This window comes from Strongylocentrotus purpuratus, unplaced genomic scaffold (assembly GCF_000002235.5).
Source record: "Strongylocentrotus purpuratus isolate Spur 01 unplaced genomic scaffold, Spur_5.0 spur5_scaffold_21, whole genome shotgun sequence".
Lineage (NCBI taxonomy): Eukaryota > Metazoa > Echinodermata > Echinoidea > Camarodonta > Strongylocentrotidae > Strongylocentrotus > Strongylocentrotus purpuratus.
Genome location: NW_022145607.1, coordinates 31648553 through 31674159, shown reverse-complemented (window position 1 = coordinate 31674159; position 25607 = coordinate 31648553). Strand labels below are relative to the sequence as shown.

At 40.6% G+C, this 25607-nt stretch overlaps 2 long non-coding RNA genes across 2 annotated transcripts; one reads left to right on the top strand and one right to left on the bottom strand.

The window, feature by feature from the left end:
* Window positions 1–729: 729 nt before the first annotated feature.
* On the top strand, window positions 730–2349 carry LOC115928012. Its single transcript, XR_004065817.1, has 2 exons — window positions 730–1061; window positions 1516–2349. It is a non-coding gene; the product is annotated as an uncharacterized LOC115928012 (long non-coding RNA).
* Window positions 2350–6237: 3888 nt separating this feature from the next.
* LOC115928011 lies at window positions 6238–24253 on the bottom strand. The gene is made up of 4 exons (XR_004065816.1): window positions 22985–24253; window positions 12374–12590; window positions 10205–10340; window positions 6238–6920 (listed from the first exon to the last, which is right to left on the bottom strand). It is a non-coding gene; the product is annotated as an uncharacterized LOC115928011 (long non-coding RNA).
* Between the last annotated feature and the right edge of the window lie 1354 nt (window positions 24254–25607).

The following is a 25607-nucleotide window of genomic DNA, read 5'->3' as shown; positions in this document are numbered from 1 at the left end:
TTTTTTTATAATGTGCAAAAATAAAATGTTGACAGCCCGCAGCAGGGCAAAAATTGACAATCAAAATTACTAAATTGAAACTAGTTTTAAAATACTTTTAATAAAGGAACTCGTTCAATTTGGATACTCTGTGCTAGTCCTGCGGATTTGTTGCTTAAAGGTGTGTGACCCAATATTTTTCTCATTACCCATCATACAAATGTTACCCCTGAGAGATGTTTCCTTTTGAAGGTATTGGCAATAAAGTAGTGAATTGACCCCATCCCGGCCGCCCCCCCCCCCCCACCACACACTGTAATTTGTGTTCTGTTTTATGGGGATAATTTAAGGAACCTTTTGCTTCTAACATTAGAACCAGTGGAGTAATTTCACTCAAATTTTAGAAGACTATTTTATGATGCTCCTTCATGTAGAATAGAAAGCATCAAGTGGAAAATTGGGTCACACACCTTACAATTATTAACTTTCAAGTGTTTAAAATTCCTTATCCTAATCCAACATTTGGTCTCATACAATAAAATTATGAACAAAGAATTACAGGTTAAAGATAAAGTTGAGTTCTGGTCATGCGATTGCATTGTGAACGAAAAGGTGTGGAATGGATCAGAAAAAGTTGATCATGTAGTATTGGTGTACGTGTACTGCAAGGTTTTGGAGTGATCAAAATCATAATAAATTTGACCCAGTCTTGGTAAAGCACTGTACACAGAATATGAATAGGGAATACGCGACACGTGCGTGACATAATTATATATCAATTAGTAGGGTATTTAAAGAGTATTTGTTACCTGGGCAATAATATTTGTTTGCCCTTCATGATAATTAATTTAATTTTAATGTTAATATGTTTATTGAATGCACATATTGTAAGTTTCAAATCAAGGATTATGCTATGAACTATTATGATGTTGTTTTGTAATTTCAAAATTTATTCAAGAGTCTACATGGCATGCAGATCAGAGAAAATTGGAGACCTAGCTAGCTGGAACGTCATGGAAGGTTGGCAAGCTCCAGTCTGCCAGGCAAGAAGATGGACATTCCTGTGGGCATTTGTCATGTTGGTAAGATTAACCCATCAGTTTAATTCTATGGATTGTTTCATGCTGTTTACAGATTAATTAGGAGATGTGGTCTTAAGATGTTCCATTGAGGACATAACCCTCCCCCCACCCCCCATGGGGGGCTTCAGTGACAGTTCCCATTGGTTGAGATGAGGAAATGCATAAAGGCCTAGATCCACTTTCTAGTTGCCAAATAGGCACTGCTAGCTATTTTGCAATTTAGTACAGTGGAACCTTGTTATAAAGAGCTCTGATATACCGAGGTACCTGATATAAGAAGATTCTTTTGCTGTCCCAAATTCTTATTAATTATGTCACTATTTTGTATTTTAGATATGAGATGCCTGATATAATATGGTAATTTCAATAGAAATTCATGATTAAAATTTTTTTCTTTTCTTTTCAAATTTCACCTATTTTTTCTTCTTGTTTTTTTCAATTTATTTTGCTGCAGAATGCTCTTGTTATTACAAGAGGGATTGATCCTCGAAACGTTGAGAAATATGCCAGAAACATGGAGTTAATGTCAAACTGACCACCAACGCTGTGCCCCCACCTAACCAGCGGAAAACCTGCGACATGGTTCAGTGTCTGGTGGCCCATTCAGAGAAACCACCGACCAGCAGTGCGACGTTTGTGGTCGCTGGCTCCATCTGTACTGTGTCTCAATCAGTGAGGCACCAGGGGAAGGTATTGTTGCGCCCACTATGCATAGTCATTGTGAGTGATGGAAAGCGTATGGTGAGACTGCACAACTTCACTTTAAGTAAAATTACCATCATGTTCCATGTATTATGTTCCATCGTAACCTTATCTGCACTTATAGGGCTAGGCAGCATCCATTTTTCTCCTTATCTCCTATCACACCTTGTGTGTTATGTTGTATGTGACCTAAACATCTTGTTACTACAGTTTTCATCAAATCTGGCTCTTTGATTAGATTGCAAATTAACATGATAATAGTTTAAATGAGATCCAATGTCACAGATAAAGAATGTCAAAATCTTTTATAGGAATAAGATGACTAATGAATGTTCAACTATCCTGCCTCCAGAGGAAAACCAATGAATGCCATGGGGGAAAAAAGTTTTAAAGTTTCTATCTGTGAGTGTTGAACCCACCTACATGTAGTTATCACTTTGGATTGTGCATTGTTTGTGTGCGCTTGTAGTAAACATGAAGGTACACTGTATGCACGAAACGTTCAGTGTTCCCCAAACTATGATAAAATATTCATGTACTGTCTGGTGACATGCAAACTTTGTTATGCTGCAAAGAAGAGATGATGAAAACAGCGTAGGTAGATGTATGGGGAGATGTTGATCTTTGCCGTCCAAACGTGTGAAAAGTGGCTTTTCTAACTAGCTTATATACCTAATGTCGCTGAGAGTTCTGAATCCGCCATACTGAGCTTTGACAGCCGACCCTACCCACAATACTAATGTTACTCAGAATTATGGACGTCTGTAATTATGAACAATTTTTTTTAAATGAATGGGTCTTTCCAAAGAAAATGTTACGGTATAATACTGTATAGTTTGTGCATGCAGTTATGGTAGTGTCGAGGCACAAAATAAAACTTTTGCCTTTTCTTTCTGCCCCGTGTTGCCAAGTGAGGGAAATTTGACAGGTCAATTGTCTTGGGCAGTGATCTTAAGAATATTTACAAAGAAATATTTTTTTATTTGTGTTTCAAGGCAGCATGTGCCTTAATAAATTAAATCAAACAATAGAGAAATGTGATAATTGATAGACAGTATTATAGAGTGACATGTCTCCATATTTGTAAATATATATTGAACTCTATTCGGTACATTAGCCGGACATACAAAAATATGGTGCAGAAGCAGGACCCTTAAATTGAAATTTGATTTATATTTTGCTCATCCCTAGCTTTGATGTTGAGGATTGATGTCCAAAACACTTTGTTTAATCATAAAAGAGAAATTTCGATACAAATTTTTATGCAGCCATTGATCAATCGGCTCAGTGCCAATTACTTACAATGCAGGTTTTAACAACAAGAATCAACTTTTTTTGTTTTTTGTTTTAGAATTGAAGAAAAAAGTAAAAATAGGTTTTAACTTATTTGTTATTATTGTTGTGAAATACTAGATATTGGCCACTTTATATTTTATATTGTCAGACTGGGCTATAATTATGTTTACCGAGGTCAATTGCTTTAAAAAGTTAAATTTATACAATCCATACTTTGGTATCCAATCTTTGAAAGAAAATAACTTTTAATTAAAAACTAGTTCTGTGGTAAAGCACATTCTATTTTTTATCAATCCGATTTTTATCCAGTGTAAATTTAAGTTGATAGAGAAGTTATCTCACATAATCTTTGTTAAGTACATAAAAAGAACGTTCATCGGTTCAGTCTAGAAACTCCACACATAATCTTTATGATGCATTACCTGTTATTATAATGTGTAACTAAATGCCAATTAAATAACACTAAAACAAGCAAAATATTTTTCTGTGATCTTTATTTTGTTGAGGTTGTTGAAATTGATTTACATGTAAATGTTTATGTAGTTGAATGTTGCAAATGAGCAAAAATTTGGTGGGAAAAAAACTTTTAAACATGCTTTTATCAAGGTTTATGGAATAAGCGGTCAGAAAGCAGTTTTTTTAAAGAAAATACAAAATTAGGACCATACACAAGAGGTGGTAGGAGCAGAACGAGAGGTCGGGTTTGTGATATGAAGGAGTGGGTCTGTGATATAAAGAACACAATGATAAAAGGAGCAGAACTACAGTAACAAATATTTTTACAAATATTTTAAACTGTTTAAAAAATTTAAGTAACGCTGTTTAAGACGGTCACTCTAACGACTATTGTTTAAACTGTAAAACAACCAAGGTTATTTAAAGCTTTTAGACATCTAGGTTGTTTAAACACACACAGTTGCTTAACATTTTTCAAATTTGTTGTTCAAAACATATATGGGATCATAAAAGACATTGCTCTTTCTCAGCCATAATACAATAGGATGTTGAGTGTTCAAGGGGGACTTGAGTTGATGGCTATGCCTCCGCCTTTCCACAAGAATAAAGACGTGCCTCCGGAGGCATAAAATAAACGTAAGTTACTAAAGTTGCAAAGTGTCTGAGAAAAAAGAATTGACAGTAGAACATGCCACACTGAACAATAGTAATTCTTATCATCAAGACAACATCAAATTTATTAACAATACAATTCCTACACATGTGTGACTCAATTTTAAAATTATTATATATGTATACATTACAAATTTGTATGTAATTAGAGATGGTAATAAGCCACTAGACCACAGAAACATAAATATTACAATATTCAATCTATTAATTTCATAAACGTTTAGATTTATTAAACTGGGAGAAGATTGGCAAGGTATGAGCATTATGTGGTGAATTAGAAATCATTATTATGGCTTTTTTCTGCAAAACATTTAATTTAGTAATGAAATAATCATGACCGTTTGACCAAGCAATATTACAATAATTAATATGAAAGAAAATTAGCACATAATATAAATATCTATAATATGTCTTGGAAAATGTCTCAAATGGTAAATAATACCAACAAACTTGGCAACACGATTGCATACGACACCAACGTGTTAATGCCATACTGTTAAAGATTCATCAATATGCATGGTAATGGTGGTTTCATCATTACACCTTCAGATTGCATCAAAATTAAAATGCAGGAAATACATTTCTCCATTTAAAGTTCAACTGTAACATTGAAAAAGTGGCATGAGCAATTTATTTCAGGACAGCAATTATTTTGTTCTACTTGTAATTGCAGTAGCCAGCACATTGAAACCTACCGGTATCTGCTCTGACAAAACGTAAACAGAGTAGAAACTTTGATTATGAAATTACAACTTGTTTCATGGCACACCTACAGATGTACATTGTATTGTAATATACATAGAATGGTTATGATTTATTCTTATACAAACTTGAAACTAATTCTATAACAGAATTTAACAGCACCATTCAAACTTCAACTGCAACATCATTGATAAACTTGAGTTGGCTTGAGCAATTTATATCAGCACAGCATTTTTTCTCAAAATGTATTACTTGATAAATTATGCAATTTATAATATTGAATATTGATTGTAGAATAAGGAATTTGAAGACCTAATGTATAAGAAAGTGGAGTCTGCAGACATAGTTTGACTGGTTGCGCATACAGATGGGGGAAAAGGCTATTAACCCTTACTGTACTGGGCTTCCCCCCCCCCTCCCTCAACATTTTTGGAGATTGTGCCGCAACCGCTTGGAATTTTGAATTGTCGTTTCATGAATTTTTTCCCTCGAGTCTTACGCACATTATGATACCATTTTCGTCGAAATCGGATATACCTGTAAGGTGTTACATAACAATTAGTATGCGCATGTCATCAAAAAGTGATATATAAATACTTTAGATGTATTTCTTCTAAGTGGGAGATATGAATTGATATCAAATTACTTTTATATGTTTCTCAAAGTAACTTGATGTATTCCAGAACAAAAGAATACATTAGAAATAAAACATAGATATAATAAGAAATAAAAACATTCAAATACATAAGAAAAGAAATATTAGAAAATCGCATCAAATTTGATTAAATTATTATTAATTACATCAAAATAATTATTTTGTGTTAGAAAAGAAGTTTCATATGAATAATGAGTTTCAACATTCAAAAAGTGGAGTCTGACAATTTTTGTAATGATTCTAGTTCCCTGTATATTTCCAGATTTGATATTGATGAATGCGTAATTTGCGTATTCATAACTTATGCATTTTCAAATATCATAAAAATAATGAAACCTCATGAATTTGAGATGAAGGAAACATTTATTCAATACATTTTCAAGATTCTTCACAAGTCTACAGACAAATATGAAGAGTTTTCTGTAAAATGCATAAAATTAGCATTTTGCATAATTAATTAGGCTATAACGACAAAAATTTGCATATGAGGAAAAAAATAATTATAACCATCTTGTTCCTTATGTAAATATCTATAAACATGCAACTTTTCGTGTTCATCGGACAGCCGAGATCATAGGGGGGGGGGGCCCTAGGAGGCCCCCCCCCCCCAGTCAGTGAGGTGCTCAAAATAGCCCAGTACAGTAAGGGTTTAACAAGATGAACCTTTTTAATATTTCAAAGTTCAACATTTTACCATGGCAGCAAGTTGAATTACATCGATAGACCCCATGTTTTGTTACACAGCCTTGTTAAATTGTCTCGACTTTACAAAGTTATATTCCAGTAAATGTATTACCATCAGACTTGTTAAATTGTCTCGACTTTACAAAGATATATTCCAGTAAATGTATTACCAGTAGGTCTTCAAGTGCCAATCTTATCTACCAATGTTCAAAAACTTACATAATTAAGAATTTTTTAAAATAAAATTGCTTTCGTTGTCAGATCTTTATTCACAAACCTGGAGTTTCAGAAAAGATAAATTCAAGTCTATCACTTACAATTTCTATCCAGGCTGTTAGTCTCATACAATGTAGCTGATGGAGCTCGACAGCTTACTTTTCTTCATTTGCCAAAAATGTGCGGAGCTCCCGCACAGATGTTGAAACTGCAACAGTTTTTGCTTCTGGCAATTACATATTCTGTAGGAACTCCCACATTCCTATGCAAGCAGCCTGGTACTGAACATCCGGCACGTATATCAGTTTAAAACAAAAGTCTACTGCCTTGGTCATTGTCTTGAACTCCAGTGCTTGTCTCTCCACAATTACAAAGAATTGAAGGGGGTTGATCCTTGAACCTATCACCAGAATGTAAGGCTGCGACATCTTGTTTCAGTCAATGCTGTTAAGATAGAATGTCATATCTGTCCCCTCCTGTAAAATACAAACATGAGAATGAACTTATCTTCAAGAATACCAACTCGATGAAATATCTATAAAATGTCCCTTCCTACAAAATTGTACTTTTTAACCTGAACTATACTGGGCTATTTTGATATGATTTTTGGAAATAACTGTTTAGAAAAATTTAACTTTGGTTTGTCTTTTCAAAAGTGGGTCTAAGTTGGTCAGTAGATCCTGTACAGTACTTAGATGGTTTGATTTGCTCATTAATGGTTCGTTGATTTTTAAAAATGAAGAAACTGAACCAGTAGATTGTACTAACTTACTTGAAATTCCTTATTTTTAATTTGGAAGAGTGTTTTTACTTAAAACAGTGATTTGAGCAGCAAACGTTTTAAACATTCATTCAAATCTTCTCTTAAACTGTAACTATGACCAGGGGCGGCTTTTTTTTTTTCATGACCGGGAAGGGGGGGGGGGGGTGGGAGCAGTGGCGTAATGAGCAAAAATGTAATGGGGGGGGGGGGCATAACAAAATCTGCATCACCACCACTCTTACATGTTACGCATGCGCTGGCATGTTTTTCAAAATAGGGAGGGGGGGGGGGGGGGGGGAGGGGGGAATAAAATATTTACGGTCAGGTAGGGCAAAGCGAGCGAAGCAGGGGGGCGTAAATTGGCGTGGAGTCCAGGGGCAAAGTCCCAGGGGGGGGGGGGTAAAGGGGCAGAGCCCCATGAAACTCAGGGGTTTTAGGCAATTAATTAAGGTCAGATGAGCATCCCGGGGCAGAGACCCCGAAGCTCGGGGTTTTAGGCATTAAATTACGATCAGATGAGCATCCAGAGGCCGCCTTAGGGACCTTGGTGGGGTCCAGCGGGCAGAGCCCCTGAAGCTCAGACATTTTACACATTTAATTACGGTCACATGAGCACTCTCTTGAAATTCCTTATTTTAAATTTGGAAGAGTGTCTTTACTTATCAGTGATGTGTACAGGGACCTAGTCAGATATATACTTGTCTAAAATCATGTCATTGGCCCTATTTTACATGCTCTGGCCCCTTACAGAGTGTTGCCCCCAAACATTCAGCCACTTATTTATCTGGCACTAATAGCAACAATACCGATGTTGAGCTAGCCCCTAATATTAGATAGCCTAAAATAAAAAGTCAATTGACGACTGTGATCTTGATTTACTAAAATGTAATTGGATCATCTTCCTATAAGACCTATACAAATAAATTGTTGTATTGCCCTTTGCAACCGCCCCCAAAAACTTAAAATCTATGGTCGGCTTTTTATTATAATTTTTGTCAATCCCTTTTTAGAAGAAAAAAAAAAGTATTTTGTTTGTTTAAATGGGATATAAATGCATAAAATCATCAAATTATTTTCAAGTTCTCACTCGTTTTCTACCATAGTTTCGAAATCCTGCTGGCATAAACAAGTAAACCTGGCCTTGTGTACCTGTACATCAGGAGAGGCAATCCCAATTTGAAAAATCGCACAAAAATAAATGTATAGCAAATACTGACTAAAGACTGCAACACACTTTTGGCTCTGGAGGGCCCAAGAGTGCAGCATTTAGACAAATAAAAATGAAAAAATCTTCTCACTCGGTAGCTACGCTCCCTCGCACAATATCCTTCAAAACGTACAAGTAAATACTGAGAAAAGTGAAGTGTGAAAAAAGTATATGGCTTGTTTTTATACTATAGTTTTGCTAAGGACTGTAATTTTTTTAATACAACCAAAACTTCAAAAACCTGTGAGGGGGTAGTCACTTCCGTCACCTTCACCCCTCTCATTCACTATGCTCCCTCGCGCTTGCGTAATAATTGGGGGGGGGGGTGAGCTTGGGTGGGAAGTCCCCTCTCCAAAAATAAAATTCAAACATGGTTTATTTCTAATTCGATACCAGTAATAAGCAAATGTTGCTGAAATGGCATTTTCGCCCCACGGATGTACATCTGACCTTAATTTAATGACTAAAACCCCTGAGTTTCATGGGGCTCCACCCCTTGAACCCCGCTGGGGCTTTTCCCATGGACCCCACGCCAATTACGCTCCACTTGCTTTGCTCTACCTGATCATAAATACTTTAGCCCCCCCTCCTCACTTTGAAAAACGTTGCCAGGGCCTGTGTAACATGTAAGAGTGGTGGTGATGCAGATTTGTTTCTGCCCTCCCCCCAAAAAAATGTTTTTGCTCATTACCCCACTGCTCCCTCGTCCCTTGCATTTCGTTATCGTCCCCCCCCCCCCCCCCCCCCCCCCCCGTCATGAAAAGAAATCGGCGCCCCTGGTGTACATGTATATACCATGCAGTGAGTTCAAACATTCAGGTATTTGAATGGTTTGAATTTATTGTCAGATTCGACTCAAATCATATTCAAAATACGGATACAAACATACACTGGGAACAATCCCCAGAACTGAAACAGGAATGAAGAGCATATTCTATGAAGTGGGCCAGTTTGAATACCAACATTTGTAATAGGCTATGATTTGAATCTAATGCATGCAAAACTGTCTGGCTGTCTTTTCCTGTGTCAGTTTCGGTCCCTTCTTTGGTTAGTAAAGAGACCACTTTGTGCCCGGGACCACCTGTAAAATTTGTCAACAATCTTCACATTGCTAGCAGGTTTTACAGGTAGTTGACAACCAACTTCATCAGCTGAGAAGCACAGAGTGTTGTCTCAACACAACATTGTAAACCATGGATTATTATGAGGTGAAAAGAGATGAATGGAATGATGTCGCTGAAACACATGTATTAAAGCATTAAAAACTGAGAAATATCTGCCAAAACAGGGACAAAGTAAGAACAACAACAAAAATTTAAAAAAGACCAACCAACCAAGGTGCTGGCACCTAAAGGGCAATACAACATTCTTGTTTAGGCCTAGTAATACCTCAAGGAGTTCTTTACATCTTGCGATAACAAGGGTAATACCTCTAATTAAAAAGCATTGACCTATTAACCAAAACTCTAGTCAAATTCTTCCAATGATGATACATACTATCATCAAGTTTGAACCCAATTACAATAGCACGGGTAAAACCTTTAGTTTCAGGAATTGATCTTAGACCCATTTACCCAAAATCTGATCAGATCATTTTCCTAGGGCGGTACATATACTATCAGTTTGAGCCTCATATCTCTAGTGTGGTTCTTGAGATATTGCGACTGACTAAAATTTTGGTCTCCAATTATGTACAAGTCTGTAGAAAGGAAAATATTCTGTGGTTTTTAAAATCACCAAAACAATTAAAAATGACAATATGGCATCTCCTGTATGAACATGAGACTGACCTTGTGCAAAGACTGAATACGGGCTTCTTGAGGCATGAAAGTCTTCTAGAGAAACTTTTGAGCTTGATGTTCTGGAGGTCAACTAGGGTCAAAAGGGGAGGGACCCCTCCTGGGTATCATGGGTGGCCTCCGGCTCCTGTAAAAAAAGAAGACAAAATTGGGATTCCAGATTAGCATGAAAATGCATTCATTTGCTATGAGGCCAGTTACAGAAGTGATCAACAGTACATACATGTACATGTACATGTACATGTATATATTTACCGAGGGCCAACATGGAATAAAGCCCCAGAGACCTACATGTATGTTGATCTCAATCAGCTTCTGCACAACTTTCTTTTTCAATCTTGTGGACTTTTGGTCTCCTGGGTTGTTCCTTTTTTAAATCTTTAAGTCTTGAAACCTTTTAATATCAGACTTGTGAATTATTTATGTGCATGCTTTATGTATAAGCCTTATTTGACGATTCACCGACATTGTATGCTTTCACACACAATTATTTTTAAAAACGATTCCAAAAGGGATCTTTATGACTTAATAGGCCCATTATGAGTGTCTTCCTCAGTGGCCTATCTATGGGGGTGGCAGAGGGGGCACGTGCCCTGGGCGGCACTTGAAGGGCCGCAAACAATAAACAAGAGGTCCACTGACCTTATGCTCAACTGAGCTGATGAAATAAGAGCTTCACATTCTTCCCCAACCCTCTAGGGAGATGGGATTTCTGGTATGATGTAACACATAAACAGGGCACACTGCCTCAAAGCCATATGGAGAGGCTCTTCTTAAATACCTTTTGATCCCTTCTGCCTCTATAATTTGCTATAAAGTCACATATCCAACAATGCCTTTCATAGAGGAATAATAATATTTAAAACATCTTTAATTCTTGCTACTGAGAAAACCAATTAAGATTCCTTATTCTATTAAAGAATTTTCAAACAATGTTTAGTTAGAATCCAATGATGATTTTTGTCTGTGATATAATAATAATAATAATACATAACATTTATTAGACGCTTAATACGGGTGTTTCCAAGCGCACCATTGTCAGACTTAAGATTACCAACTAAAGCTTATAATAAACACAAAAAATATAAATCTGTTCTTTATTCAATAAATCATGCATGTTATAACAAAAATAAAATGAGATCAAACATAAGGACAAACATAAGATCAAACAAACAAAGAATAAGATGGTGAGCACCTCCTTTGACCGACTCACAACTGCAGAATATCTTTCATGAATTAAAAAGGTGCGTTTTCAGCAAGGACTTAAACTGGTCAAGAGAATGAGTATTATGAATATGCGCTGGTAATTTATTCCAAAGGATAGGGGCATTTACTGAAAAAGCTTGATCGCCATATTTTGTAACACAACAAGGTCCAAGGGTTAACTGCAAGGTTGATGATGATCGAAGAGGTCTTAAAGAACTAGAAGAACGTAAGGAAATCAAATCTGAAAGATATTTAGGGGCTTGGCCATGGAGAATTTTGTATGTCAGAAGAAGAACTTTTAATGTTATACGATGGTGTATGGGAAGCCAATGGAGAGAACGCAATATTGGGGTTATGTGCTCAAATTTTCTCAAGAGAGTTACAAGCCTTGCAGCAGAATTCTGAATTCTTTGGAGTGGAAGTAAGTATGAATGAGGAAGGCCAGAAAAAAAATGAATTACAATAATCAAGGTGGGAGGATACAAAGGCAAAGGTTAATTTTGCAGTTGTGGGTTGGTCAAATAGTTTCCTAATTTTCCCAATTTTAAAGATTCCAAAAGATGCAGATTTACAAACGTTTTTTAATATGCTGCTGAAATGTAAGATTTTTGTCGATTAAAACACCAAGGTCTCGAACATATTCACAACTCTTCAGTGAACCCTCTCCGGTAACCAAGTCGGGGAAGGAATCAGCGTTTCTGAATTTGGAAGTAATGTGGATCATTTCAGATTTTTGTTCATTAAGGCAAAGTCTATTGCTAGAAGACCAGAACCTAATGTCTTCAAGGCAACTGCTAAGTTTCTGAGTCACATCATCCTTCCCATTAGGCTTAAGAGTTACATAAATCTGAGTGTCGTCAGCGTACATCGCATGCTGAATCCCCTAGTGAGAATCAATGACCTGAGACAGTGGGCTGGTGTAGAGAAGAAAGAGAAGCGGGCCGGTTACGGTACCTTGAGGAACGCCACAGATCAGTGGAAATGTTGCAGAAGGCGTGGTAGTGCATGCTAGACTGTGCCCCTAAAGCTTTCCAGAGATGGAGCAATATAATAATAATCCCCTCTTTGTCTTGTGTGAGCTGGCAAGGTAAAATGTATGTCCATCCTGACACCTGGCATTTTGGGAACTTCCAGTGTTTTACCTGTATCCTTTGAATGCGGGATTGGTGTCCTACAGGTGGAAAAAGTAAACATCTTTATTGTTCAGGGGGGATGAATGAATAGATTAAGTAATGATTAAGTAAGGATATACGCCACTGCAGGAGCGCTGAGGGGTCATAGTAGGATGTAACGTCCACGAGAGCCGGTATAGAAACAGATATGTCTAGAATATTAAAGCAGTCCCTAAGACTTTTATATACCGAATTCACAAAATAGTCTACAAACCATATTTGCCTTATTATCCTTTACTTGAATAAAGGTTGGTTAAAACATCACAGATAATCTGAGACACTTGTCTGTAAGTGTTTAATCTTCGTTGGAAAGTTGCCTGAGTTTTTTAATCATTTGGGAATCGCAAGACATTGATCTACATTTGCCACACTCCACCCAGGTGAAGTAAATGGGTACCTGGTAGGAATTTATTCCTTGAAATGCTAGAGCGCCGTATGGCAGCTGTGCTAAAGCCAGGGTAATAATCGGGAGCGCCAGGAGGGTCAAATCTGACTGACATGAGCGCTATACAAGAACCCACCATTATTATTATTATTGTATCATATCTGTGCTCACACAAAGAAACTTGTTACAAGTAAACCAATGGGGATCTCAGCAATATGGGGAGGGGGGTGGAGGACTTGCTTAATACAGGCTCTCTATTAAATAAAGAGAAATAAAAACTATAATTTCAGTCGGACATATCATAGTCGACAAAAAGGGGTGTATATTACCTACTTCGTTTTAAGGGGTTTTATCAATTATGAACATTATGCATAATTGTCTCAGGGGGATGAGAAGAGGAAGGGCACAGTGATGTAGACAGGATGGTTAGGGGCTAGTGGAGGGGCGGTGGGGGGAAGGGTCGAGAGGGTCGGGTAGGGGCCTTAATTGGACAAAAAGGGTGTATATTACCTACTTCGTTTTAAGGGGTTTTATTAAATATGAACAGTGAGCAGGATTGTTCGAGGGTGATGAGAAGAGGAACGGCATATTCATATACCGGGAGCATGGATTATTAGAGGCTATTGGAGGGGCGGTGGGGGAGGGGGGAGGGGTAGTGGGGGGTTGGGTAGAGGCGTTTATTGGACAAAAAGGGGTGTATATTACCTACTTCGTTTTAAGGGGTTTTAGATTATTAGGGACTAGTAGAGGGGGCGCTGGGTTGGGGGGGGGGGGGGGGGGGGGGGGGGGGGGCCTTAAAATGAAGTAGGTAATATACACCACTTTCTGTCCAATTAACACCCCTACCCAACCCCCTCGACCCCTTCCCCCACGGCCCCTAACCATCCTGGCTACAACACTGTGCCCTTCTTCTCATCACCCTCAGACAATTCTGCCCAATATATGTTCATAATTAATAAAACCCTTAAAACAAAGTAGGTAATATACACCCCTTTTTGTCCAATTAAGGCCCCTACCCGACCCTTCCCCCACCCCCCCCTCCAATAGCCCTTAATAATCCAGGCTACATGAATATGCTGTACCTCTACTCATCACCCTCAGACAATCCTGCCGACTGTTCATATTTAATAAAAACCCTTAAAACGAAGTAGGTAATATACACCCCTTTTTGTCCAATTAAGGCCCCTACCCGACACCCCAACCCTCCCCCCCCCCCTCCCCACCACTAGTCCCTTCCTATCCAGGCTACATAACTGTGCCCTTCCTCTTCTCATCAACCTCAAACAATACTGCCCTATGTTCATAATAAATAAACCCCTTAAAATGAAGGAGGTAAATATACACCCCTTTTTGTCCAATTAACGCCCCTACCCGACACCCCGACCCCTCCCCCCCCCCCACCACTAGTCCCTTCCTATCCAGGCTACATAACTGTGCCCTTCCTCTTCTCATCAACCTCAAACAATACTGCCCTCTGTTCATAATAAATAAAAACCCTTAAAACGAAGTAGGTAAATATACACCCCTTTTTGTCCAATTAAGGCCCCTACCCGACACCCCCGACCCCTCCCCCCCCCCCCACCACTAGTCCCTTCCTATCCAGGCTACATAACTGTGCCCTTCCTCTTCTCATCAACCTCAAACAATACTGCCCTATGTTCATAATAAATAAAACCCCTTAAAACGAAGTAGGTAATATGCACTTCTTTATATCCAATTAACGCCCGTCCCCCCCCCCAGCGCCCCCACCACTAGCCTCTAATTATCCAGGCTACATGAATATGCTGTACCTCTACTCATCACCCTCAGACAATCCTGCCCACTGTTCATATTTAATAAAAACCCTTAAAACGAAGTAGGTAATATAGACCTCGTTTTGTCCAATTAAGGCCCCTACCCGACACCCCGACCCCTCCCCCCCCCACCACTAGTCCCTTCCTATCCAGGCTACATGACTGTGCCCTTCCTCTTCTCATCAACCTCAAACAATACTGCCCTATGTTCATAATAAATAAAACCCCTTAAAACGAAGTAGGTAATATACACTTCTTTATATCCAATTAAGGCCCCTACCCGACACCCCGACCCTTCCCCCCCCCCCCCACCACTAGTCCCTTCCTATCCAGGCTACATAACTGTGCCCTTCCTCTTCTCATCAACCTCAAACAATACTGCCCTATGTTCATAATAAATAAAACCCCTTAAAATGTAGTAGGTAATATGCACTTCTTTATATCCAATTAAGGCCCCTACCCGACCCTACCCCCACCGCCCCTCCAATAGCCCTTAATAATCCAGGCTACATGAATATGCTGTACCTCTACTCATCACCCTCAGACAATCCTGCCCACTGTTCATATTTAATAAAAACCCTTAAAACGAAGTAGGTAATATACTCCCCTTTTTGTCCAATTAGGGCCCTACCCGACCCCCCCCCCCCCCCCCCCGAACCCTCCCCCCACCCCTACTCCAATAGCCCCTAATAATCCAGGCTATATGAACACGCCGTCCCTCTTCTCATCACCCTCAAACAATCCTGCCCACTGTTCATATTTAATAAAAAACCTTAAAACGAAGTAGGTAATATAGACCTCGTTTTGTCCAATTAAGGCCCCTACCCGACCCCCAACCCCCTCCCCCCCCCCCACCACAAGTCCTTTCCTATCCAGGCTACATGACTGTGCCCTTCCTCTTCTCATCAACGTCAAACAATACTGCCCTCTGTTCATAATAAATAAAAACCCTTAAAACAAAGTAGGTAAATATACACCCCTTTTTGTCCAATTAAGGCCCCTACCCGACACCCCGACCCCTCCCCCCCCCCCTCCCCACCACTAGTCCCTTCCTATCCAGGCTACATAACTGTGCCCTTCCTCTTCTCATCAACCTCAAACAATACTGCCCTATGTTCATAATAAATAAAACCCCTTAAAACGAAGTAGGTAATATGCACTTCTTTATATCCTATTAACGCCCCTACCCGACCCTTCCCCCACCGCCCCTCCATTAGCCCCTAATAATCCAGGCTACATGAATATGCTGTACTTCCTCTTCTCATCAACCTCAAACAATACTGCCCTATGTTCATAATAAATAAAACCCCTTAAAATGAAGTAGGTAATATGCACTTCTTTATATCCAATTAACGCCCCTACCCGACCCTTCCCCCACCGCCCCTCCAATAGCCCTTAATAATCCAGGCTACATGAATATGCTGTACCTCTACTCATCACCCTCAGACAATCCTGCCCACTGTTCATATTTAATAAAACCCTTAAAACGAAGTAGGTAATATACACCCCTTTTTGTCCAATTAAGGCCCCCCCCCCCCCCCGAACCCTCCCCCCACCGCTCCTCCAATAGCCCCTAATAATCCAGGCTATATGAACATGCCATTCCTCTTCTCATCACCCTCAGACAATCCTGCCCACTGTTCATATTTAATAAAAACCCTTAAAACGAAGTAGGTAATATACTCCCCTTTTTGTCCAATTAAGGCCCCTACCCGACCCCCGACCCCCCTCCCCCCCCCCCCCACCACAAGTCCCTTCCTATTCAGGCTACATGACTGTGCCCTTCCTCTTCTCATCAACCTCACACAATACTGCCCTCTGTTCATAATAAATAAAAACCCTTAAAACGAAGTAGGTAAATATACACCTCGTTTTGTCCAATTAAGGCCCCTACCCGACACCCCGACCCCTCCCCCCCCCCCACCACTAGTCCCTTCCTATCCAGGCTACATGGCTGTGCCCTTCCTCTTCTCATCAACCTCAAACAATACTGCCCTCTGTTCATAATAAATAAAAACCCTTAAAACGAAGTAGGTAAATATACACCCCTTTTTGTCCAATTAAGGCCCCTACCCGACACCCCGACCCATCCCCCCCCCCCTCCCCACCACTAGTCCCTTCCTATCCAGGCTATATAACTGTGCCCTTCCTCTTCTCATCAACCTCAAACAATACTGCCCTATGTTCATAATAAATAAAACCCCTTAAAACGAAGTAGGTAATATGCACTTCTTTATATCCAATTAACGCCCCTACCCGACACCCCGACCCCCTTCCCCCCCCCCCCCCACCACTAGTCCCTTCCTATCCAGGCTACATAACTGTGCCCTTCCTCTTCTCATCAACCTCAAACAATACTGCCCTATGTTCATAATAAATAAAACCCCTTAAAATGTAGTAGGTAATATGCACTTCTTTATATCCAATTAACGCCCCTACCCGACACCCCGACCCTTCCCCCCCCCCCCCCCCACCACTAGTCCCTTCCTATCCAGGCTACATAACTGTGCCCTTCCTCTTCTCATCAACCTCAAACAATACTGCCCTATGTTCATAATAAATAAAACCCCTTAAAATGTAGTAGGTAATATGCACTTCTTTATATCCAATTAAGGCCCCTACCCGACCCTACCCCACCCGCCCCTCCAATAGCCCTTAATAATCCAGGCTACATGAATATGCTGTACCTCTACTCATCACCCTCAGACAATCCTGCCCACTGTTCATATTTAATAAAAACCCTTAAAACGAAGTAGGTAATATACTCCCCTTTTTGTCCAATTAGGGCCCTACCCGACCCCCCCCCCCCCGAACCCTCCCCCCACCCCTACTCCAATAGCCCCTAATAATCCAGGCTATATGAACACGCCGTCCCTCTTCTCATCACCCTCAAACAATCCTGCCCACTGTTCATATTTAATAAAAAACCTTAAAACGAAGTAGGTAATATAGACCTCGTTTTGTCCAATTAAGGCCCCTACCCGACCCCCAACCCCCTCCCCCCCCCCCACCACAAGTCCTTTCCTATCCAGGCTACATGACTGTGCCCTTCCTCTTCTCATCAACGTCAAACAATACTGCCCTCTGTTCATAATAAATAAAAACCCTTAAAACAAAGTAGGTAAATATACACCCCTTTTTGTCCAATTAAGGCCCCTACCCGACACCCCGACCCCTCCCCCCCCCCCTCCCCACCACTAGTCCCTTCCTATCCAGGCTACATAACTGTGCCCTTCCTCTTCTCATCAACCTCAAACAATACTGCCCTATGTTCATAATAAATAAAACCCCTTAAAACGAAGTAGGTAATATGCACTTCTTTATATCCTATTAACGCCCCTACCCGACCCTTCCCCCACCGCCCCTCCATTAGCCCCTAATAATCCAGGCTACATGAATATGCTGTACTTCCTCTTCTCATCAACCTCAAACAATACTGCCCTATGTTCATAATAAATAAAACCCCTTAAAATGAAGTAGGTAATATGCACTTCTTTATATCCAATTAACGCCCCTACCCGACCCTTCCCCCACCGCCCCTCCAATAGCCCTTAATAATCCAGGCTACATGAATATGCTGTACCTCTACTCATCACCCTCAGACAATCCTGCCCACTGTTCATATTTAATAAAACCCTTAAAACGAAGTAGGTAATATACACCCCTTTTTGTCCAATTAAGGCCCCCCCCCCCCCCCCCCGAACCCTCCCCCCACCGCTCCTCCAATAGCCCCTAATAATCCAGGCTATATGAACATGCCATTCCTCTTCTCATCACCCTCAGACAATCCTGCCCACTGTTCATATTTAATAAAAACCCTTAAAACGAAGTAGGTAATATACTCCCCTTTTTGTCCAATTAAGGCCCCTACCCGACCCCCGACCCCCTCCCCCCCCCCCCCCCACCACAAGTCCCTTCCTATTCAGGCTACATGACTGTGCCCTTCCTCTTCTCATCAACCTCACACAATACTGCCCTCTGTTCATAATAAATAAAAACCCTTAAAACGAAGTAGGTAAATATACACCTCGTTTTGTCCAATTAAGGCCCCTACCCGACACCCCGACCCCTCCCCCCCCCCACCACTAGTCCCTTCCTATCCAGGCTACATGGCTGTGCCCTTCCTCTTCTCATCAACCTCAAACAATACTGCCCTCTGTTCATAATAAATAAAAACCCTTAAAACGAAGTAGGTAAATATACACCCCTTTTTGTCCAATTAAGGCCCCTACCCGACACCCCGACCCATCCCCCCCCCCCTCCCCACCACTAGTCCCTTCCTATCCAGGCTATATAACTGTGCCCTTCCTCTTCTCATCAACCTCAACAATACTGCCCTATGTTCATAATAAATAAAACCCCTTAAAACGAAGTAGGTAATATGCACTTCTTTATATCCAATTAACGCCCCTACCCGACACCCCGACCCTTCCCCCCCCCCCCACCACTAGTCCCTTCCTATCCAGGCTACATAACTGTGCCCTTCCTCTTCTCATCAACCTCAAACAATACTGCCCTATGTTCATAATAAATAAAACCCCTTAAAATGTAGTAGGTAATATGCACTTCTTTATATCCAATTAAGGCCCCTACCCGACCCTACCCCCACCGCCCCTCCAATAGCCCTTAATAATCCAGGCTACATGAATATGCTGTACCTCTACTCATCACCCTCAGACAATCCTGCCCACTGTTCATATTTAATAAAAACCCTTAAAACGAAGTAGGTAATATACTCCCCTTTTTGTCCAATTAGGGCCCTACAAGACCCCCCCCCCCGAACCCTCCCCCCACCCCTACTCCAATAGCCCCTAATAATCCAGGCTATATGAACACGCCGTCCCTCTTCTCATCACCCTCAAACAATCCTGCCCACTGTTCATATTTATAAAAAACCTTAAAACGAAGTAGGTAATATAGACCTCGTTTTGTCCAATTAAGGCCCCTACCCGACCCCCCACCCCCCTCCCCCCCCCCCCACCACAAGTCCTTTCCTATCCAGGCTACATGACTGTGCCCTTCCTCTTCTCATCAACGTCAAACAATACTGCCCTCTGTTCATAATAAATAAAAACCCTTAAAACAAAGTAGGTAAATATACACCCCTTTTTGTCCAATTAAGGCCCCTACCCGACACCCCGACCCCTCCCCCCCCCCCCCTCCCCACCACTAGTCCCTTCCTATCCAGGCTACATAACTGTGCCCTTCCTCTTCTCATCAACCTCAAACAATACTGCCCTATGTTCATAATAAATAAAACCCCTTAAAACGAAGTAGGTAATATGCACTTCTTTATATCCTATTAACGCCCCTACCCGACCCTTCCCCCACCGCCCCTCCATTAGCCCCTAATAATCCAGGCTACATGAATATGCTGTACTTCCTCTTCTCATCAACCTCAAACAATACTGCCCTATGTTCATAATAAATAAAACCCCTTAAAATGAAGTAGGTAATATGCACTTCTTTATATCCAATTAACGCCCCTACCCGACCCTTCCCCCACCGCCCCTCCAATAGCCCTTAATAATCCAGGCTACATGAATATGCTGTACCTCTACTCATCACCCTCAGACAATCCTGCCCACTGTTCATATTTAATAAAAACCCTTAAAACGAAGTAGGTAATATACACCCCTTTTTGTCCAATTAAGGCCCCCCCCCCCGAACCCTCCCCCCACCGCTCCTCCAATAGCCCCTAATAATCCAGGCTATATGAACATGCCATTCCTCTTCTCATCACCCTCAGACAATCCTGCCCACTGTTCATATTTAATAAAAACCCTTAAAACGAAGTAGGTAATATACTCCCCTTTTTGTCCAATTAAGGCCCCTACCCGACCCCCGACCCCCTCCCCCCCCCCCCCCCCCCCACCACAAGTCCCTTCCTATTCAGGCTACATGACTGTGCCCTTCCTCTTCTCATCAACCTCAAACAATACTGCCCTCTGTTCATAATAAATAAAAACCCTTAAAACGAAGTAGGTAAATATACACCCCTTTTTGTCCAATTAAGGCCCCTACCCGACACCCCGACCCCTCCCCCCCCCCCCACCACTAGTCCCTTCCTATCCAGGCTACATAACTGTGCCCTTCCTCTTCTCATCAACCTCAAACAATACTGCCCTCTGTTCATAATAAATAAAAACCCTTAAAACGAAGTAGGTAAATATACACCCCTTTTTGTCCAATTAAGGCCCCTACCCGACACCCCGACCCCTCCCCCCCCCCCCCCACCACTAGTCCCTTCCTATCCAGGCTACATAACTGTGCCCTTCCTCTTCTCATCAACCTCAAACAATACTGCCCTATGTTCATAATAAATAAAACCCCTTAAAACGAAGTAGATAATATGCACTTCTTTATATCCAATTAACGCCCGTCCCCCCCCCCCCCCCCCAGCGCCCCCACCACTAGCCTCTAATTATCCAGGCTACATGAATATGCCGTCCCTATACTCATCACCCTCAGACAATCCTGTTCACTGTTAATATTTAATAAAACCCCTTAAAACGAAGTAGGTGATATGCACTCCTTTATATCCCATTAACGACCCTTCCCGGCCTCGCTCCCTCCCCCACCCTCCGCCCCCCCCCCCTAGCCCCTAATAATCCAGGCTATATTAATATGCCATCCCTCTTTTCATCACCCTCAAACAATCCTTCCCACTGTTCATATTTAATAAGACCCCTTAAAACGAAGTAGGTTATATGCACTTCTTTATATACAATTAACGCCCGTCCCCCCCCCCCCCAACGCCCCCACCACTAGCCTCTAATAATCCAGGCTACATGAATATGCTGTCCCTTTACTCATCACCCTTCGACAATCCTGCCCACTGTTCATAATTACCAAACCCCTTAAAAACGAAGTAGGTAATATGCACTCCTTTAAATCCCATTAACAACCCTTCCCCGACCCCTCCCCCACCCCACCCCCCCCCCAGCGCCTCCACCACTAGCCCCTAATAATCCAGGCTACATGAATATGCCGTCCTTATACTTATCACCCTCAGACAATCCTGTTTACTGTTCATATTTAATAAAACCCCTTAAAACGAAGGAGGTAATATGTACTCCTTTTTATCCCGTTAATGACCCTTCCCGCCCCCGCCCCCTCCCCACACACCGCCCCCACCACTAGCCCCTAATAATCCATGCTATATGAATTTGCCGTCCCCCTTCTCATCACCCTCAAACAAGCCTGCCAACTGTTCATATTTAATAAAACCCCTTAAAACGAAGTAGGTAATATGCACCTCTTTATATCCAATTAAGTCCCTTCCCCCCCCCCCCCCCCCCAGCTTCCCCACTACTACCCCCTTATAATCCGGGCTACATGAATATGCTGTCACTGTACTCATCACCCTCACACAATCCTGCCCACTGTTCATAATTACTAAAACCCCTTAAAACGAAGTAGGTAATATGTACTCCTTTTTATCCCGTTAACGCCCCTTCCTGCCCCTCCTCCCTCCCTACCCACCGCCCCCACCACTAGACCCTAATAATCCAGGCTAGGCCTATATGAATATGCTGTCTCTCTTCTCATCACCCTCAAACAATCCCACCCACTGTTCCTATTTAATAAAAAAAAACTAAAAACGAAAAAAGGTAATATACGATTATACGCATAGACCCTACATTCACTCTTGAAAGCAGGCCATTAAACAATCAATTATCAAGTAGGTCTGTAGATTCAAAAACCAGTGTGTCACTTTAAACCTGTGCGTGGGCGCCCAGGAGCAGGGCCGTATGACACGACATAATAGATATATGCATGTAGAGCTGTTGACTGAAGTTAGGAACCGAAAATAATAAAATACCCTAAAGTATAGGATAACCACTAAACCTAATCCTAACTAAACTAGTAACTCTAACAACCCTAAATCCTAGGCCTAGGGCTTCGACGTTTAATTTTATGTTCTCTCCACGCTAGAGTCATGGGTCAAAGTTTGGATATACTTCTGATCTATCGCGAAGTTTCTTACGTAACACTAAACCTAACCCTAATCCTAACTATTAATAGTAACCCTAACCCTAATCCCAACCCTAACCCTAATCCCAACCCTAACCCTAGCCTAGGCTAGGCTATATGGCTTCAACGTTTATCTTCATCATTTACATAGCCTAGACTAGTGAGGTATTCTAAAGTTAAGCAGCTCATTTGAGTTACTTGTGCTTAAGACATTTAGGGCCTTTTCAATTATACTTACCGGTACGATAAATAACACAAACGCCGAGCTGAGCTGAGCTGAGTACTTGAGTCCGATACACAGTCAGTCTGGCGGAGGAGAAGCCAGCGGCACCTAGGGTTAGCCCCCGGGCTACGCTCGGGGATATTCAGTGTAGCAAAGCCGATAAATTGCTGTCTGTAGCCCCTTCTCTTGTGTAGTAATTTCTCGAGTTTCGCGGACTTTCTTGCAATGCACATGTAATGAACACATTTTGGTGATTTCTCTCTAATAGTAGTCGAAATGTCATAGCACAAACTAATTCCTTTGACTATTGAATCCGGGAAACGATCATCGTAGATACTAAACCCAAGTCAAGAGCATGAAATTCGCATAATACATAACCCATGTTAAGTGTGTATGTTGAATGTAAAATGTACACGGCCTGGTCAATAGATGGCGCTCTCTGAGAGTATTAAAATTCTTTTAAATTATTCGAATTTCAAACTAATTTTTGGTGATGAAAATATAAAATTATCGAAATGAACAAAAGGTAATATGAAATATTAAGTCTTGAATTATAGCTTTTCATAAAAACTGTGTTAAGCCATGGGATATTTTCACGAATATAAGCATTCAAACTGAGCAATACAAAATAAGGTTTGCATAGGCTCAGTACATAGAGATAATAGAAATGCTAAAATTTGGTATGATGTTTTTTATAATTCAGAGAGTTAATTTTTCATATTCTCTAAAAGATAGAGTTATATCATGTCAATGTTAAGAGTTTTCAATATATTTCCAGTCAATGCACAAAAATTGAAGGCTGAAAAACGGTTTTCAAAAAGTGAAAAATGAGGCACGGATGCAATTATCAAAATACTCTCTCTTTGACAAAAAAAGTCTTCCATCCTAATTTTAACTTTTAAAAATACTAAATAACAAAAAAGTCACAAAAAATAACATAGAAAATACTCTTAGGCATACCTAAATTGTAAATAAAAAGGTTTGGTGCCAATGCAATGATCTTTTCTAGAGATATTATCATTTTCTTGATTTGAAGATAATGCTCATTTTGCAGTGTTATGTCTACAGTAAACAAAAGAAGTCTAATGCATCTTTTCTGATAAGTATAAAAGAGAGGACATATTTTTTCAAATTAAAACCGGAACAGTTTTAAAGAGCAGAAAAAGTTCTCTCTATCTCTCAATTTACTTGTCTTATTCCTAAAATATTAACAAAATAATCATAACACAAAGAGTGTTTCATATGAGGTTGATACACCGATGCGGGAATCAGAGAGAGAGAGAGAGGGAATGTATGGAAGTGAAGTGTATGTGCAAGATAGAGAGAGCGAGGGAGACAGATAATGTTTGTGTTTGTGTGTTTGTCTGTATAAGAGAGAGGGAGACAAAGATGTGGGGGGGGGGGGGGGTTATGCATCTCAATTTAAATAGTCCCTAACCAACTCTTTGTGTATTTATATCTTGCACAGAAGTGAGAGAAAGAGAATAGAAAGCCATATAAATTAAATGAGGTAAATGGTCCTGGAGAGAAAGGGGAAGACAGAGGGGCCGATAGACAGACCGATACAGACATAGGTAATTGCAGGCATGATTTGACAAATATTATCCAATCTGGATTTAATTAATATACTTTGGGTGGAGTGTAAGAGAATTTCCCATGGATTTGTAAGGGATTTATGATTGAAACGCCTGATTTTGACAGGCTTAAACATTGCAATTCACTGACAAAATATTACAGTTACAGTGATTGCAGTTGCCATGGATATATCCAGACGGTGCATAGAAGGAGAATTTGAATAAAAATTGAGGCAATTGTGTTTGCAGTTAAAGGGAGTGTAGCTTGGGAAATAACCATCTACTCCTTTTGGACAACTGCACGTAAACGAATGGACTCGAATAACGGTAGTCAGCGACTTAATCTCTACATGGGCAGTGACACTAGCGTTCGCAAAACAGACCAAAGTTCTCCTCACGCTTCGGTTTTGCGTATGTTGCACGCATGTGATTGCTGCGGTGGTGGGTATAGTTGGGGGGGGGGGTGGATCTGCCAGTGAATTTACGGATGCTAGCTGTCCACTATTTGTAACTCAGTGGAGTAGTGAGGTTCGACATCCATAAAGCCAACTGCATAGCAAAAGATCCAACTACGATCAGATTTTGAAAGAATTTGCAGTAGCATTTGATACAAACATGCAAACAGGTAAAATTTTAACGACAGGCGATCTGATTAATCATATGATTAAGAAAATCTAAATTTCAAAGGATTTCATGCTTGTTTTGAAGAGGAAAATCTAAATCGGCTCAGAATAGTAGTGACATCAGACCAGCTGGTGCGATATTGCCTCTGATTCTTCTTTTACACTGAATTGAAGAGTTCACTGCACAAAAATTCAGGTTGTCAGTATTCTTATCATTTTTTAGAAACTATAAAATAGGAAATTGAGATCTATAATACAATAACCATTTCTTTGAAAATTGAATCGCAGGACGATTGTGAAGTGTGCGGTGTGCTTTAAAGGCTATATGCATGTCCAATGAGGAGGAAATAGCTGCATTTAACAGTGTCTGTTCGATTTTAACATTCACTGTTCCATATTGATGACTCTTGAAGAAAGTGGTCGGCAAGCTAGGTATAGGGG